An 18,788-nucleotide genomic window follows, 5' to 3' on the forward strand; every position below is an offset into this window, starting at 1 on the left:
AGTTGCTTAGCCAATTCTGCATTCTCATCCTTCAGGGTCCGGATATTTTCCGCTTGACTCAGAGTAACGCGGCGTTGCAAGGCAATGTTCTTGTGCAGCTCATAGTGCAGCGCCTGCTGTTCCTGAAAATTTTAAACAGTGCAGGAGTAAAAATTCCGCCTATAGCAGTGGTTTCTTTTAAAAGCATCATTGCCGGAACCTTTCCGCCATAATGCTTGGGGGCTACTGGTTCATTTTAAAAAAACTTTCCCGGAAGTAATCTTTTTCTAAGCATCTAAGCGCTAACTACTTTTTCAGTTTCCGCTTACATGCTTGGGGGCTACTGGGGAGTACCTTTTGCTTGCAGATGAGTTGGTCGCGAACCGGCCAACATTTTTCTTGAAGTCTGGATTTCCGACGTCCCGGAATCGAGGTTTCCCCGAGGCGTTGTTAAGCATGGCGTTAAGCGGGTCTTGTTGAAGCTCCCACTTCTCCGCCTCAGTCAGCTTATTGAAAAACTTAGTGGCATAGGCCTTTGGGGTGGAAGTGATGTCAGCCGGATCTCCAAAGTTCTTCGGAAAAACGACCATGTCGCCAGCACCTTCTCCAGCTTTCTCGGAAGAAGTTATTTCAACCTCTCCTTGGACTTGTTTTTCCGCCCCTTCTTGGGCTGGGCCTTTGGCCTTAGGGTCTTCTTCGTCCGCATGCTCGCTGCTAACCGGAATTATTTCCGGTGGGGTGCTTGCGGCAGGTGGGGGAGATGGATCCGCCTGAGGGGGCGACGGTTGGGGAGTTGGGTGGGAGACGCTTGGTGGAACTGGAGTAGAGGGACCAACAGCTGGAGATTTCTTCATATATTTTGTGATGGGCTCTTGGCCGGTGGTCCGCGTGGCGGCGATTTTCGGATTCCTGCGAACAAGTGAAAGGGTTTAGACAAGAAATAATTTCGCTAAGTTAAAATCGCATCATGTTCGGAAACTTACGGGGCGCCGGGGATGATGGGGCGTGTGCCTTGGCCGGCCGTCGAGAGCATCCTCATACGTGCACGCTCCGCTTTCCTTGAGTCTAGCGGAGGTGGTTTTACCGTCTTCGGTTTCTTGGCGGAGGCCTCGCCGCTAGCTCCGGCTTCAGAGCCGGAAGCTTTGGCGCGGGGACGCTTTGTAGGTCGAGGGGTCGCCTTGCGAGGTGCCTGTTCCTCTTCCTCCTCGTCGTCATCCGGAACCTCCTCCGCCGTGTCTTCGGTGACGGGGACGCGGAGAATGGTGCGAAAATCTTCCTCCGCCAAAGTGTTGAGCTGGAAGGAAGATGCATAAAAGTTAAGTTAAACATCCAAAAAGTTGTGAAGTTTGAAGCAGCGAAAAGAACAAAGCTTACCGGAGGACACTCGGTCGTTTGTATAAATGTCTTTGGTCGGTTCCGGGACCTGTTGGCCCTCGGAATCTTCACCGGTGTCTTGATCCTTCTCTTCGGAGAGTCGGCCGGAAGGTCGTGGCGGGTAACCCGGAGAAGATCATCCGCCCGGTATAAGCGCACATCGGCGCGCGTTGTAGCGTAGAGGCTGGATTCTCCGAGAAAACCAGGCGAGTGTGAGCTGGGCTCCGGTTAGTCCGTCGTGGACTAGCCGAGAGATTCTCCGCGCAGCCTTCTCCGATTGGGGTCTGGGCGAGCGAAGGGACGAAGCTCCAGCTTGCAAGCTCTTCCGGAGGTTCGTTGACAAACTGGGGCAGGCCTTCATGAACTTTCGGAACTGAGGCATTCTTCTCATAAAACCATCCGGCGTTCCAGTACCGGACGGATTCGTGCGATTCATGTGGGGGGTACATGCGACTAGGGCGGAGCATAAACGTCATGCTTCCGCAGTTCACCATAGCTTTCTCCTTGGTTTCTTTCTTCACCCGGAAAAAGAATTGCCACAACTTGACGTCTGGCCGGATCCCAAGATGTCCTTCGCGGAGAGTCACGAAGTTGGACAAAAGAAGGTATGAATTCGGGCAAATGTTGTGGGGCTGGAGCCCGTAGGTGCCGAGGATGGAGAGAAAAATTCCGAACAAGGGAGTGAAAGTCCGCGTTCCACCCAAGCCTTAGTCATAACAACTTCTCCGGCTTCGGCTTGGGGACGACGGAATCACGTGTGAAGCTCCAATGTGAGGAGATCATTCCTTCGTTCTGGAGCTCTCTAAGCTCCACATCGGTGGTTTCGCAAGGCCACCATTGACCCCGTTCTCCTTCGCGGATCCGGGCCTTGGACGCCTTCTTGTTTTCCGCCTCCTGCACCTTTGCTGCCATCCGAGCTTGCCCCTCGAGTTCTTCTTGGAGCTCTTGGAGGGTAGGAATCCGGCTTGGAGCGGTGTCGGAAGATGCGGAAAAAGGTTGAGCTAGTCCGATGTCGGAAACATACGGTGGCGGGAATGATATGGGATCCGGGCATATGGGTTCTATCCGATTGGGATCCGGGCTACTCGAAGAGCTACCAGTGCAAAGTGACGATTCGAGTGGCATGCTTCCGGCTGCACCCATACAAAGTGTTTGAGTACCCGGATCACTAAGCCTATCCTCTACACTAGGTTGTCTTCTACAAGGCCGGCGTACTTACCGCAAATGGCGCGGTGGCTCGACGGAGCTCCGGCGGAGATGAGGTCGCCGAACTTGAAGGAAATCGACCCGCGTGACCACGAATCGACGGCGGAGCGAGTTTCTCGTTCAAACGTGAGAATCTTGGTGCGAGGGGAGCCTTGGTTCGGCGGCGGGCGAAGTTCACCGTGACGAAGATCGCCGGAGTCGAGATCTGGCGGGCGCGCGGGCGCGAGGAGGAAGACGATGTGGTGAGAGGGGGTGAAAGAATGAATTTTTACCGGGCCGCGGGGTATTTATAGGCCGCGCTCGGAGATTCGGGATCCGGATCCAACGGTGGAAACTGAACGGTCGCGCCGTTGGATGGATGACACGTGTTTAGGTCAAATGCGGTAAAACGACGTGGAGGTAATTTAACCATGCACTCCCGAAAATTCCGGCTGAAGATTTGCATCCGCGAAAATTTAGCGCGGAAATAAGGAAGTTGTGCACGGGAAATACGGAACTTCCGTTGTTGCGTGTGATCCGAAGATGAAGGATTTCCGAAGCCGTTTGAGTCTCTTAAGATTCGGGTAATTTCGTGAAGATAAGTTGTCTCTCGTTCGAGCAGGAGTAACCCGGAAATGTTCTTTTGAACGTCGATGGATGAAGTCCCGCGGGGTGGGAGCATTTTCCGGCTATAAGTTGGAAAAAGAAGAAAATGCAAAGTTGGAGCTCTTCAAGTTTCTCCGCGTTACCAACGTTTGCCGGAGATTACAATGAACCGGCAAGGCGAAACCGCAGGTGAAACTCGGAGAACTCACGGGGGCTACTGTTGTGGGTATACTTCATAGGTGTACCATCGACGAGTGCCTAGATCCGGCAAGCCCGGGTGGCCCACAGACGGTGATGAGGCATGTGGCCCATCGGGCGGCCCGATTGCTTGTTGATCATGAAGGAAGAAGTCCAGCCCAGGATCGGCGAGGCCGGATCCGTACCGACATAGGAGTTACCCGGATCCATGGAGGCCCATGAGGAACCCGGATCCAGGACGAAGTGTATGGAAGGTGGATCCGTGACGTGCACGGCAAGATATTGTACCGTAGTTAGGCTATCTGTAATCCGGCTAGGACTCTCTATGTAAACCCTAGATCCGTGCGCCTTTATAAGCCGGATCCCGGGAGCCCTAGAGGCACAACCACAACTCATTGTAACAACGCGAAAGCGCCCAGATAATTCCGCGACAAGCAGCAGTAGGCCCCGTCATCGTGCGGGTGTTCCGAAGCTGGGTAACTCGCGTACCACCGTCCCGTGTGCACTCCGCCCTATGGCCCCTACTTCTTCTCCCCCTCGTGAGGATCCCTCCTCCGAGGTACCGTCGATTAGGCAACGACAGCTGACGCGCCCGGCGTACGTTCCGCCGGTTCCCAAGTGGTCGTGGGTGGTACCGGAGCTCGTCGTGCTCGACAGCGACGAGGAGAAGCAATAGGCGCAGGCGTTTAGGTTTTTTTTTCATGTGTTCAACTACGTAAATTATGTTTTCATGTTACTAAAAAATGAAAATTCGAGAAAAAAATGCGTCGTGTCGCTGGAGCCACTCCCATTGCAAACGGATGCGCGGAAGATTTCGATCATTTCAGCCGACGCAAACGAACGCGCACGGATATTTTCGAACGCTGAAATACGTCGTCCCGTTGGAGATGCCCTTATGCGCGACATATTTTTTATCTTGAAAACTGTGTTTATCGCGTTCTGTACGCGTGTTTTTATAGGCCGGTTTACGATGTGTGCTAGAGATGCTCTTACAACTCATGTGAAGTGGCTTCTTAGCTTCGGTACAAAAGAATAAAGGAGTCGGGGTAGCAGGGATAGGGTCGCAAAAGAAGGATCTCAATTGAACGCAATGATCAGTACGAATTAACGTTCCAATTACGAGTAGGAGAATTCAAAGACATGAAATTTCTAATTATCTACGACGTTTAGGAGATAGATAGAATATTTTAAAGAACAAAAAAGTTAGAAGAATCTTTCTCTCTATTCACTACCATTCCTCGTCTTCATTTTCTTCTAATTTGTTTTCTTATTTAATGCAAATAGCTATAGTTTGATATACGAATCTATTTCTCAAAGTAATGAAAAACATTCCGTTGATAGCCTCAATTTAACATCTAGATAAAGTGCGCAATTCGCAAACTAGACCGCCCGGCAAATTCACGTGCTACGCGCTCACAACTTCGTTTCATGGAAAATTAACTTGTCAAATTCGTTTCATGGAAAATTGACGTATCATATGACCTGGTTGCTTCTAGTGCTAAGAAACTTTTAGAAAGTGGTCTTCCTGCTTGCTATTTTAAAGGAAAAATAAAGTGAGATGAGAGATAGGCACGTGAGGGTGAGTTGTCTGAGTTTTTTTTTCCTTTTATTAAGATTTGATTTTTTTTTAAACAAAATATCACGAGAGCCGTTCATCTAAATTATAAACCATAAACCATTTTTTTACTTTTAAGATCATCGCGTGCTGATCTTCAAAACTAGACCTCATCTCAATAGGTTTAGTGATTTTTTTTTTGTTGTACTTCGGATTCTTGGTGTAGCGTACATGTGCTTTGGTGTACATCAGGTTTCACTATGGATGTACTTCGATATACTTCGGGTTTCAACATAATTTTGTTTCGGTTTAATTCGGTTCTTAGTATTATACTTGTTTCGGTGCACTTCAGGTTTCAACACACTTGTACTTGGTGTATTCTCAATTTTTAGTACACTTGTACTTCAGTGTACTTGTACTTTAGTTAGTGTACTTTTGTACCTTTTATCTTGGTCGTAGTATTTTGTTTTCTTTGTTCAATTGTACTTTTTAGTATGGTTTTTGCCTTTTTGGTATACTCGCACTTAGTATTTTACATAGCTCTTGTACCTAATAGCAGAAATTGTTTGTACTTTTGTACTTAAAAAGTTAATAATAGTGGGAGACGATGCAAGCATGCATGATTAAACGGTAGCGCATCAGCTAAGTACAACGTGATATCGGGGTGTGTTTCTCCGGAACCTCACGAGAGGAATCTCCACTCCGACCGGAACCGTACGGGCGCTGCCTTCGATCGGTTGGTCCGCGATCGTTCCGTCGCACTCTGTCGCAGCTTGCCACGCGTCACGATGTCACTAGCCCGGAATCCTGCAACGGATAGGTTGATGTAGGTTCTCCCTCGGGCCTCGGCCGACCGATCAGGGGCCAGCGATCGGTCGTCGCACCGGATGCATCTGCGTAGCGGCGTGTTAATTCGCTCCTTGTTCACACGGTGACACGCTAATCAGATCTTCACCGACCATGGACGTGCTAAGCTAGCTAGTTTTGGCGTAGCTAAGCTTGTCCTGTGCACAATACCAGGTAAGGTAGTAGTACGACGCATGCATCATATGCATGTGACCAATCCGGCAATCCGCTTAGATAGCTAGTTTTGGCTCGCTTTTTTTTTTTTGAAACAAGTTACACTAGTTTGTTGGATTCTTCGTGCCCAACTAGCTCAACCGCTCCGCGCCGCCCGCTCTGCTTCTGCTCCGCCGCACCGCGCCATCGACGGTAGGGACATCGTCACCAATTGTGTCGACGACATCGCCAACGGTATTTACAAAGTTGTTGATCGACCATGTCACCGCCTATTGGCATATGCCACTACCGACGGCACGAACAACGCGGCCAACCATGCCACTGATTTATTGGCTATGTTTAAATGTCGTAAATATATGATTTTTGTTGTAATCACTTGTGCTTATTTGTTGTAATAAAGTTTTGTTGTCAATCAATATGTAGCAAAATAAAATGTTGTTAACCACCTTTTCATTGCTACAAACACACATTCATTTTTATTTTGGTGTAACAGGTTGCGGTTTTTGTTAAAGTAACTAGTGAATTTTGTTGTAAATCAATCTATAGCACAAAATATTGTTGTTTAACCTCGTTTTGTAACATTACTTCTTTAAAAATATTGTGCCGCTTTTGTTGTAATATCGAGAAAAAAATTGTACACAAGGGGAGAGATTTTTGTTGTTAAACTCTTTGTTCTTTCTAGTTATAAATCACCATGGTGGCATTTTTATGTGAATACCCGGATAGTAAGGGGCAGCAGGATATACACAATGTGGGTTAACTGAAGGTGGGACTGTGGGTTGATTTGACGAAACTTGAGGTGCTAAAATGCAAAACATTTGCTGCTGCTATTTCTGGCCAGTAGATCGCGATTCAACGGCTAGGACAACAACCGATTTTCTTAGCCCACATCGGGCGACCGACGCTGAGCGCTGCCCATACCAAATCGAGCCCACTGATGGTGGCACTGCAGTGCCGCACTGCCGCCGCCTCGCCCCTCTCCTACCGTAATATATAAGTATAAGTAGAGCATCTGTGTGATGTAATTTATTAGTAATTTGAACTTGGTCTGTAATAGATTTAAGTAGTTCCTACACTGAACTTTATTATCTAAGTGCTACCTGGTATTATATAACTATTAATATGTGTTTCCTTTGTTGGTACTTGTTGTTTTTCAGGGCACATCACAAAATGTGCCCTCATATCTATTAGGGACACATGGACTTGTGCCCTCGGTATACCTATTAGGGCACATTGGATATATGCCCTAATAGGTACACCTATGAGGGCACATAGGATATATGCCCCGAAAACTATTTACGGCACATGAATTTGTGTCCTTATAGGTCATACCATTTAGGGCATATCCAAATATGCCATAAAAAGTATATTTTTGAGGGCACATCTAAAATGTGTCATAATTGATATGTCTTATAAGGGCACTTAAAATATATGCCTTGATTTGTAACTTTTAAAGGCATATAGAAAATGTGCCTCTAAAAATGTGCCCCTAAAACCCTATCGAGGTGCAGTGCAGGCAAGTGTAAAATTTGCCGCTTACTCACTCTGCGAGACAGCTGCTCGTGTTGGTCTCGACGCACGGAAAAACGTCAAAGAATTTCTCTACACGATTGCATTCGAAAACTGATGCAAGTTAATAGGACCCACTTGACGTGACGATGCAGTACTCTCACGCCACCAGAACGGTTTCGACTCGAACTGATTGATTATACCATTACCACGGCATCACGCCTCTAATATATCACGGAACTTTGAGATCGATTCTCATAAGTCTACCTCCAATCTATATTGTAAGACGTTTTTGTAAGTTTTAGTCCACCAAAACATCTTATAATTTTGAAACATAGGAAGTACTAGGAACCAAGGTGATCAGCAGCCCCTAATTCGATCGATGGCATCAACCCTGCATCCGTCTTCAGACAGGTGGTCCGACGGCCTTCCGTTTGATCTGCTAGGCCAGTTCATCGCCCTCCTCCCGCATCCCGCCGACCGCGCGCGCTTCCGAGCCGTGTGCCGCTCATGGCGGACGGCCGTGCGCGAGCATGTTCCCCCGCCAGAACAGCAGCTGCCGTGGATAGTCCGCGTCGACGGCTCCTTCGTCACCCTCCCCGACCGCCGGCTACACCGCCTCCCCCTCCCTGACAACACGAGCTCTATCGGCGCCACCGGTGGGTGGCTCGCCATTGACCGCACCGTCGGGGCCGGGCACAAACGCACCTATCTTCTTCACAACCCCTTCTCCAGAACGACCCTGACGCTCCCTGGGATGGACTCCGTCGTCAAGCCGTCAAGGTGGTTCAAAGTCCGCAAGGTGCTCATGAGGTCCAATAATCCTGACGATGTCGTCGCCGTCCTGACCAACAACTGGAACTACCCGGTTATCCTGTGCCGCGCCGGGAAGCCGGACGTATGGGTACCCAAGCCACAAGAGATGCCGTATGCTCGCATCATCGATGTCGCGTTCCTTGGAGACAACCTATACGGGATCACCTCCTACCAGGGTCTCGTCGCGATGGAGCTTGGTGAGGATGATGACGGCTGGCCCATCGTTGTCGACACCAAACATGTCATCGGGCATCCACCGATCGACGAAGACAACGACCAAGAACTAGGCAACGATGATGAGGCTGTTGAAGCACTAGAAAACGTAGAGCCAGAGTACAACGACGAACTGAGCGATGAAGAGGACGACGAAGACTTTGAGCACAGCGAGACATCCTGTGACAAGGAAGAGCTTGATGATGACGAGGAGGCGACAGCGGATGAGAATGGGATGTTAAAGCAAGATGATGGTGATGATGATGATGATGATGATGATGATGATGATGATGATGATGATGATGATGAAACAGGTGGAGACCAATGAGACATCGAGCGGTGACAATGGTTCTGACATGGTGCCGGGAAACGAAGACTTAATCTTCATCGAAGAGCCAACAGGCTTCATCTGCAACTATTGGCACCTTATCGAGTCCAACGGCAAACTGTTCATGGTAAAACGAACATAGCATATATTAACCAGAGGCAGGCCCTTCAACACCAAGGTCGAGGTCCTCGAGGCGGACATGGACGCGGGCGCGTGGGTTCCCGCAGCCTGCGGTGGGCGGCGATGCGAGAACCAGGCGCTCTTCATCAGCAACAGCTTCTTCAAGTCCGTTCCTTTGGCCAGAGATGCCGGAGAACACTTCACATGCTACTTCGCAGATGAGCATGATGATGTGCAGATGCCGGGACTTGTACACAAATACATCCACGCAAAGCCGACCTGGGTTTTCCCACAGAAGTTAGTGGTTTAATAACATTAAGTTAGTGGGTTTGAACATATGAAAATGCAGCAATTTTATTCCAGACTCCGTGTCTTCACAATGTATTATTACGCTCATACATGCTCTGGTAAAACCCACATCAAATTTCTAACCTTCACTGAAGGATCGCCTCCTCTCCAGTTTAGGCAAAAAGAAGGATCAACCAAACGGTGTGTACCTGCAGACAAATTGGATGGGAAGCATCACTATACAATTCTCAATGATTTCTCCTATTCTACAATAATAACGACAGATTCACTTACCTTGTTGCTTCAGTTCATACAGCACAATATCAAGACCTTCAAAGGCCACTTGATCCTCTGCCTCCTCCAGCTAAAATTTTCTCAACACATTGAAGATTAGCTGTTGCAGCGAACTTAATCGCTACCTTTTGTAGTTCACTGATGCCTAGATCATTAAAAAAACTGTCAGTACTGTCAACACATTATGCTTCTCCCTACATCATCAAATGATGCTGATGTGCAAGTCTCAAGGACAGACCTCTCCAAACCAGAACCATCATCTTTCTTCGAGTGATGTGATATGCTTTGAAGTAAATGACAAGGGATCAGCCGTGCATGTGAACTTCCAACCATCCTCCCTCCCAAATATAACACCATCGTCTGCAGCTTAACCAACTCTTAAATCACAAGCATGGCTTACATTTCATAACATTCTTCCAGGGTGACTGAAGCCTGTGAAGAAACCATACCATGGCAAAAACTTTCACAAGTTACCAGCATGATCTGAGAAGGATCTATCAGCCTACCACATTCCAGCTTTACTATTACCTGAAAAAAGCTTCACCACTCTTCATTTCCTCTCCACTAGAGGAAGCAGCATCTGTCATGCAGTCAAACAAGCCCCAATATGCACTAGGCTTTAGCAATCGTCTTGCTCAACTAAGCATATGTCATATTCTGATATCCTGATTCTAGCAAGGAATGACCTGGGACCATAATTAGCTCCATCTTGCTGATTAATGATGTAACTTTAGCTAGTCCTCCTGGCCAACACTTTGCTGATATATCCATGTTTGAGGTCTATTTTCGGTGACCACGATTGCTTGTCCTCATTGTCATGAGATTCTTTGCAGTTCACTCCCCAAATAAGGGAGTCCACTCAAGCTGGGAAAAAGAGACCGGCGAATATGGGACTTGTTAATACGGCTTGTAAAAATAATTTCCAGCCAGTGGTTGAAAGTTAGCATACAATCAAAACATATCCTATGTTGTAAGGTGTGGTAGTATCAGTTTGAAAATTAAGTTCATTAAGTACCATCATGCTGAACAAATATTAGAAGCCAATATGTTTTTTTTAAGCTTAGAAGCCAATATGTTACCTCTGGAAACGATTGACCTTAACAAACAATGGTCCGGGAAGAACCTACTATTATCGACCGAAAGCTTCACTGCGTTTCACTTCTTCAGTACCAGATGATCAGTATCTGTTATGTGATCAGACAAGTCACAATGTGCAGCAAGATTTAAGAAACCATCTTGCTCAAGTAACCATACATCATATTCTGATTCTAGCAAAATAGTTAACTCCATCATACTCATCAACAATCTAGCTTTTGCTAGCTCTGGCCAACATTTTGCTGATATATACATGTTTGAGATCAGTTTGTATGACCAGGATTGCTTGGGCTCATTACTCGCAGCTTCTTTGCACCCTGTTCCCCGATTTCTGTGTTACCATGGATTAGGCAAGCCTCAAAAAAAAAAAGTCGTTAACATTGCAGCAGTTTGACCAACTCTTCCATCAGATACTCCCTCCATCCACAAATACATGTCATATGAATTTAGCCAAAGTCAAAGTTTACTAACTTTGACCAAACATATAAAAGGGAATATGAGCAGCTACAATACTGAATAAATACATTATGAAAATATATCTTATGGTTGATCTATGGATATTGATTTAGTATTGTAGATCTTCATATCTTTGTATATATACTTGGTCAACCTTATTTTTCCCTCGAACACGCACCAAAATGTGTGTCATTTATATTAGAGAGAGAGAGAGAGAGCACCGAGATGGTGTGAAGTTTACAACCAGCACAGCAAAAAAAGCTTAAGGAGAAAAAAAAGCAAAAAGCTATACAGCTAAGCTACAGGCTATGGTCAAACTTAGAAAACCTTGTCTTTTGACTAAATCATCCGCAATGCATTTATGGACGGAGTGAGTACAATCATATGACTGTAACTTCTAGAGTGGCTGAACCCTGTGAAGAAATCCCACCGCCACTTCTGTTCGCCTTAGCGACGGTTCTGAAATTCGTTTCTGGACTGACAATTAGCTTCATGGAACTTCTGTCCAGTTGATCACTCCAGACATTTTCAACTCAATTCCGGTTGACAGTCGCACGATAAAACCTGTAGCCGTGGATCCAAACGAAAGTAGATGAATCAGTGATATAAACCGATCCTTAGGATAACACCCTTCCTTCAAGTTCTGGACATTTGGGAAGCCACTACAGAAATGGTTCTCTCACCAGGAGATCCACACAAATGGTCATGGAAAACGGGAAGCGTCTAGATGATATGCATATGTATCTGCTGACAGCACCTTCTTCACCCCTGTGGTCGCATTTCAAAGTGCTCAGGCTGGTAATCCAGGACGCCTCCAAAATGCTGGGTCTTTCTTTGGCTTTCTACTTTTGTATTTTACTCGGTTATTTTTTTGGGTCGTATGGGTCGTGTCACATAAAACTCCTTTTCTTTCTAGTCATATACCCGTGAAGCTCTCCTGCATGGTCTCGAAAATGAACAATTTCAGAAGTTAAAAACATGCAGGTACAAGTACCTGACAAAAATAACAACAGAGATGCAAGGAGTCCATGAGAACATATGGACGAGCTCCTTGACTGGCCGCAAAGAGGTGATTAGCATTCACCAAACACACCTGGTACAAGTACTTCAGCTTCCTGGGTGGTCAGGAAATTGATATGATTTGTTGGCCACGGGAGTAGTATGACAACTCCTGGTCCGTACTCAATTCACCCTGGATGGACAGAATCTTGAACTGGCCTCAAGAGCCAGAAAGGAAGTATCGGCAGATGCTTTGTAATCAGTGTGTACAAGGGAGTCAAAACCTTCCAAATATGAGACGATTTTGGAGCTTCAAAGCTGGAAAACAAAGGATGGAGAAATAGCTGGCACGTTAAGATGGCGTGTAAAAATAATTTCCATCTAGAGTTCAACTTGAGCATGCATACAGAACAAATGAACCTATGCTATGCATTGTTATCAGTGAGGTAGTATCAGTTTGTACTCCAAGAAACAACTCTTAATTACCTCTAGAAACCTCTGGCCTTACAAATAAAATGGTCCAAGAAACCTAGCGCACTCCACAGCTTTGCTATTATCCACCAAAAGCTTCACTACATTTCACTTCCTCACTACTAGATGAATCAGTATCTGTTATGCGATCAGACAAGTAACGATGTGCACCATCATCTTGCTCAAGTAAGCACACATCATGATATGATTCTAACAAAGAATGGCTTGGAATCATAGTTAACTCCATCGAACTCATCAACGATCTAACTTTAGCTAGCTCTGGCCAACATTTTGCTGATATATACATGTTTGAGATCAGTTTGTAGTGACCAGGATTGTTTGTCTTCATTGCCAGCAGCTTCTTTGCAGCTTGTTCCCCAATTTCTGTATTACCATGGATCAGGCAAGCCTCGACAAGAGTCGCTAACATTGCAGCAGTTGGCTGGAATGGCATCTTATCGACCATCTCCTCAGACATCTTCAGCAGACCTTCACGGCAGTACAGATCAACCATGCAAGAAAAATGTTCCACTCTTGGTGCAGTGCCAAATACAGCATACATCTTGGCAAATAGTAGCTGCCCTTGAGTGACCAGCCCAGAGTGGCTACAAGCTGAAAGAACAGCGACCATGGTCACATGGTCTGGTTCTATATTGTTGGCAATCATTTCATCAAAGAGCTTCAATGATACACTGCCCTCTCTTTGCATTCCATATCCCAAAATCAATGAAGTGTAGGCATGCTTGTCTCGATATTCCATCCGATCAAATATTATCTGGGAAGATCTCATGCGTCTAGACTTTGAGTACATGTCGACAAGTGAGTTTTGCAATAATCTAGAACCACCCAGTCCATGTCTAAGGATGTAGCAGTGCAGCTCCCGTCCATGGCAGAGGTGTCCAAACCGTGCAACAAGGGAGAGCATGGTTAGCACACTAACATCATTTGGACAGACACCTGAGCCAATCATCTCTCTGAAGAGCAAAGAAGCTTCCTCGACCTGGTCCATGAATGCAAATCCTGCTAACAGTGAATTCCAAGCTGGGATGCTCCGAGTTGAGAACATTCCAAACAGAAGTTCAGCAGAGTTCATCATCCTGCATCTTGAATACAAACTGATCAGTGAGTTCACCACACACTCAAGCCTATCAAAGTACAGACGGACGGCCACCCCATGCAACTCCCTGCCAATCCTCAGATACCCACTCTTACCGCATGCCTTGAGGCCAATCAGTAAGCTCACAGAGTCCACACCTGGCCCATGGCCACTCCTCATCTGAGACAGCAACCTGATCACTTCATCATAGTTCCCTGCTTTCAAATTCCCAGCCGCAACCGCATTCCATGTCACAATGTTTGCCCCAGGAACCCGCTGAAGCAGCTCGAACGCCTTGCCCCACATCCCCGCCGACGCGTAGCCAGACACCATCGTGTTCCAGCTAACAACGTCCCTCACGGACATCTCGTCGAACACCCTCTGCGCATCCCCCAGCTCGCCGCACTTGACGTACATCCCCACCAAAGCGTTCCAGACGTACATGTCCAGATCGTGTCTACTCCTCCTCCGGATACGGTGGTTAATCTTGCGTCCGACGGTGACCTCCCGGAGCTCGCCGCAAGCACGCAGCACAGACGGATACGTGAACCTGTCGGCGCCGACGCCCAGTGCTATCATCCTGTTATAAGCCAGGATTACGTCTTTCCATAGCCCGTCGCCGGCGTAGCTCCAGATGAGCAGGTTCCAGGGGAACGCCCGCGCCTTCCCGGCCGCCCGCTCGACGGCGGCGCGCGCGGCCGGGACGTCGGCTAGGGCGATGTAGAAGGAGGCGAGCTTGGGGAGGACGGACGGGTGCGCGCCCAGGCCGAGCGTGACGGCGCGCGCGTGGACCTGCTCTCCCGGGCGGAGCGCGCGACGCGCGGTGCAGGAGTAGAGAATGGACGAGAGGGAGGAGGCCGGGGAGAAGGATGAGGCGGGCGGCGGTTCCTGGGCAGGGGAGGCATTTCTCCAAACGGGTGGGATGCAGCGGCGGATGCGGAGGAGCTGGTGCTTGGAGAGCGAGACGGCGGCGGCGTTGGTGGGAGGTGGGCGCATCAAACGGCCGCCGCCTTCGCCGTCGCATCACACCGCGGCGGCGGCGGCGGCGAAGCTGGTGCTGGTGGGGAGCGACGGGCTAATCGGGGGTGATGAGGTCATGAGGTCGGCGTCTGGGCGCGCCAATGTTTCGCCGCAAACGCACTCCAGACCAGGGTTTGGGGCAGCGGGCTGACCCAAATGGTCCTGGGCTTTCCGAAAGGGTCCGCATGGATAGGTGGACAAGCCGCACACGCTCGACCTAACCGATTTGCGGAAGGGCTCATTTTCCCCTTTCCCCCTCTCTCTCGGCCCGCCCACCTTGAGAGTCCCCCGCCGCCTCCCGGCTCCTCCCTCCCTCTTCTCTGGCGGCTCCGCCGGCTGGAGGCGGCGGGAGGGAGGAGGCCGGTCTGTACATAGTAGATCTAGGTTTAGTAGTAGTTGTGTGTGGGCTCTGTCCCGGTTTGGCATGATGCCGGTGGAGACTAGGTGGCCATGGCTTGTGGGCAGCTCATGGCGGCCGGAGGAGGTTCTACCACGGCTCGTCAAGCTCCGGAGGTTGGAGTTCCCGGCGAGCGGTGGTGCTGCTCTTCCCTCCACAAGAGTCAATAAAGCCCGGGGCCGTGCCAAGCTTCAGATATGTGCACCGTCTCCCTCTTCTCTGGCCGGCCGTGGTGGCGAGGGGAGAGGGCGTGGAGGTGTTGCGCCAGTTGCTGATGTTTGGTGGCAGCGGGGAGATGCGAGGATTCTGCAGCGGAAGCTTCCAAGCGTCGGCGAGCTGCGTCGCCGCTACTTTTGGCCGAGGGGGCCGCTCCGCGCCTCTGGAGCTCTAGCTCCGAGGATTCTTCTTCCTCCTACAAGGGAGGATCTTGGGCGTCGTCGCGGCAGTTCAACGCCAGTTCCAGATCAAGTGGTCTCGTCCCCGAGCTGGAGCAGGTGGCCGCGGCCTCGCCGCCGTCAATGGATCGGTGGAGGAGGACTGGATCGCGTTTTACTTTCTCGTTTGAGGTCCTCTCAGTAAATTGCAAGGACTATGATGTAATTCTTTTTTCTTTCAGACCCTTGCTGTAACTTCATCCCACCGCAATCAATGAAACTTCTAGGGCCTCCAGGCCCTTCCCCTGTTCAAAAAAAAAAAACGATTTGCGCAGATCGATTCATCTGTTCTCTAAATTTGGAATGTCGATGTGTTGGGCCGGACAATTCGCGCCTCCACCCTTGTCCACCCTTGTCCACCCTTGTCCTCCTTAGAAGACCATGGTCCCTCCCGCTAGTGCCGCACAAATTCCCTCCAAAAAACCCTTCCATAGAAATTCCGCCAGAAATTTCGTCGGCGGGAAAGCCAGCGGAAGAGATGGATTCCGTCACCACGCCTACCACGCCCACCGCCGGGAAGAAGCAGGCGAAGACGAAGAAGGCCACCAAGAATAAGACGACGGAGGATAAGACGACGGGAAAATGGCGATAAGAAGGCCTGCCACGGGAAGATGCAGACGCAACCGAAGAGGCAGGAGGTGGTGGTCGTGCCAAACGTCCAGCTAGCCACAAGGCAACCAAAACCGACAGGCACCGTCAAGCTTCCTCATTGGCATTCCAAGAGACCTTGAGGGAGTTGATGGTCAAGAAAGAAGTGGCCATCGCCGAGAGGGAAGAGAGACGGCACAAAGAGAAAGAGGCAACCGCCAAGAGCTTCGTTGATCTTCAACTAAGAGCTCTTGAGGTTGAAGAGGCCCAAGCGAAGTCCATTCTCGTCGAGGCGGAGGCCAAGGCAAGGCTCATGGATGTCGGTGCCAAGTCCAAAGTCTTGGAGGCCAAAACTAAGATCATGGCCAAGGAGAACCGGATCATGCTCATGGACTTGGCCACCATCTCTCATCACGTGCAAAGGGCTTCGATTGAGAATACGCAAAAGATGATCCTTGCTCATGATGATTGAAGGGCATTTGCATAGATGATTGTCATTTAGTTAATTGAAGAGTATTGGCATAAATGATTGCCATTTGGTGAAAGTAGCCACTTTTTGGGTGAAGCTTGCCACTTTTTAGATAAATTGTAAGATATTATCTTACTTTGCATATTTGGAAGAAATTGCCACTAGTTGCTGCCTAGAGGGAAATGGCATATGTTTGCCATATATTGTGCTTGCCAATTGTATGTTTCTGTGTTGCAGTTTGAAATGAAATGGCTAACTAGCCATGCCTTCAAAATTGCCAGCGAACTAAATGGGTCGTGCCGCTCGGTGTGTTGTAGGAGCAGACCGAACCGCGAGACGCACTCTATTCGCGGGCCAACCCAAACAGACAAAAACGAACCGATTAGATCGCACCTTAGAGATGCCCTTACACGAAACCAGTCCTTTGTTTAGGAACGTCCGATCCGCAACGTTGTAAAATTAAAAGTAGCACCCAGAAAATTTCGTGCCCATGCCGAAAGAAAAAGGATGTATATATTCACATCGTGTTTGGAGTGTCAGAAAAAATGAGAGGTAAGCAGCAATGACACATGTATAATTTGATTATATTTCTCTTGGCACCTACCAAAACAGGTGTAAGAATCATCAATCCTCAAAAGAGGGGGTACACTCTCGAGATATACAATTGGTGACGAGACTGTGGGCAACAAATTTACCAGCGAGTATCTTTCTTGCTAAACTTTGCGAAAATCTCTACAGGAGCAGGCCTTCTTTTCCCAGCCAGGAACCACCCAACCGCCAACCACCACGGCAATGGCTGCCTGGCAGAACAAACCTCTCACACCGAGGGGGGGCGAAAAGAATAAGGGGATCGATCATACACTACTTTCCATCGTTCAACTGCCGAAGCAGGCAGGGGTCACCGTCCAAGAATACAAAGTCGAGCAACTCCACCGCGCTACGACCTGCCATTCTGGCCAGCGTACAGCAGCGACTCCGACTGGTCTCTCTCGGCGTGCTTGCCCTTCCCCTTGTCGAGACGGGCCCTTCGTACGGCTTGCTGGATCTGCCGCTCGTGCTCTTTAAGTATCTCTTCCATGTTTACCCCGGGAGGCATCAATGGTCCAGAGTACTGGATTCTGTTCTTCCTAGCGCCATTCGCCTGAATATATATGGAGGAGAATTTATTAGCATATCACTGTAACAAAAGCCAGACCATCCAGGATCCTTTCCATTTGAAGTATCTTACAAGACGTACCCTCAAAAAAAGTATCTTACAAGACAAAACCAAACTGTAATCTCAAGTCCGAAAGTAAGTTAGAATATGAGAAACCAAGAAAAGAACCTACTCTCTCCGTCCCTAAATAGGTGGCGCAAAATTTGTGTCAAAAAGTCAATACTTTCTAAGTTTGGCCAAGTATGTACACAAAAATAAGAATGTCAATAGATCCATCATCACAAGCTAATTTTCCTAATGTATTCGTTCAATATTGTAGTTGTTGATGTTTCCTTCTATATGTTTGGTCAAACTTAGAAATAATTGATTTTTAACTGAATTACACGCTGCCTATCTGGGAACAACAACCAATCATCTTGTGAACATATACACGTAACATCTAGTCCAAAGTCCAAACTCAATGAACCCACCGCCACCCGAAATGCTATAGTGCAGATTTTCAGACAAAAAAGTGTATCACGTCTCTTAAATAAAGGCTAAAAAATATGGGTCATGCTTTGCTACTTATGAATGCTACGAGTTAAAACCAACTGAAGCTTATTAGAACAACTAAATAACTTACCACTGTAGGCTCTTTATCTGCAACCACGTCATCCTTCCGATGCGAAGATGACGGCCTTTCTTGGAATTGATGTGTTTGCGACCATTTGGGTTTGTCAGATGGGTCAGCAGCACTGAGTTGACTGTATCTTGAACTCGATCGGTGCTCTCTTAAATACTGTTTCCTGGCACTGTCCCCAAGGTTAGACAGCTTAGCATTATTGCCTCGCTGCCCAGCGGCAGCAGATGGGTTAGACATCTCGGCAGCAGCAATCTGGGAGGTGTAAAACCTCTGCGGATCTGCTCCACTTGAACGGCCCAAAGTGGAGGATGAACGACCAGCATTCGTCAAAGGAATGCGACGAGGTTGACCATTGTCTGCAGGTCCTCCCGGAGGTTCCATTGCAAAGCCAGTAACAGCATCCTCCTTTGGAGTAAACTTATTACTACTGCCTTTTGGATTAGCCTGAATTCGTCGTTGCTGGAAAGCCATGAAACAGGAGACTTTTGAGTTATAACAAA

At 48.2% G+C, this 18,788-nt stretch overlaps 1 pseudogene; it reads right to left on the bottom strand.

The window, feature by feature from the left end:
* Positions 1-11,311: 11,311 nt before the first annotated feature.
* On the bottom strand, positions 11,312-18,761 carry LOC124680288 (annotated as a pseudogene).
* Positions 18,762-18,788: the final 27 nt, after the last annotated feature.

The sequence above is a fragment of the Lolium rigidum genome, unplaced genomic scaffold, assembly GCF_022539505.1.
Source record: "Lolium rigidum isolate FL_2022 unplaced genomic scaffold, APGP_CSIRO_Lrig_0.1 contig_11879_1, whole genome shotgun sequence".
Taxonomy (NCBI): Eukaryota; Viridiplantae; Streptophyta; class Magnoliopsida; order Poales; family Poaceae; genus Lolium; species Lolium rigidum.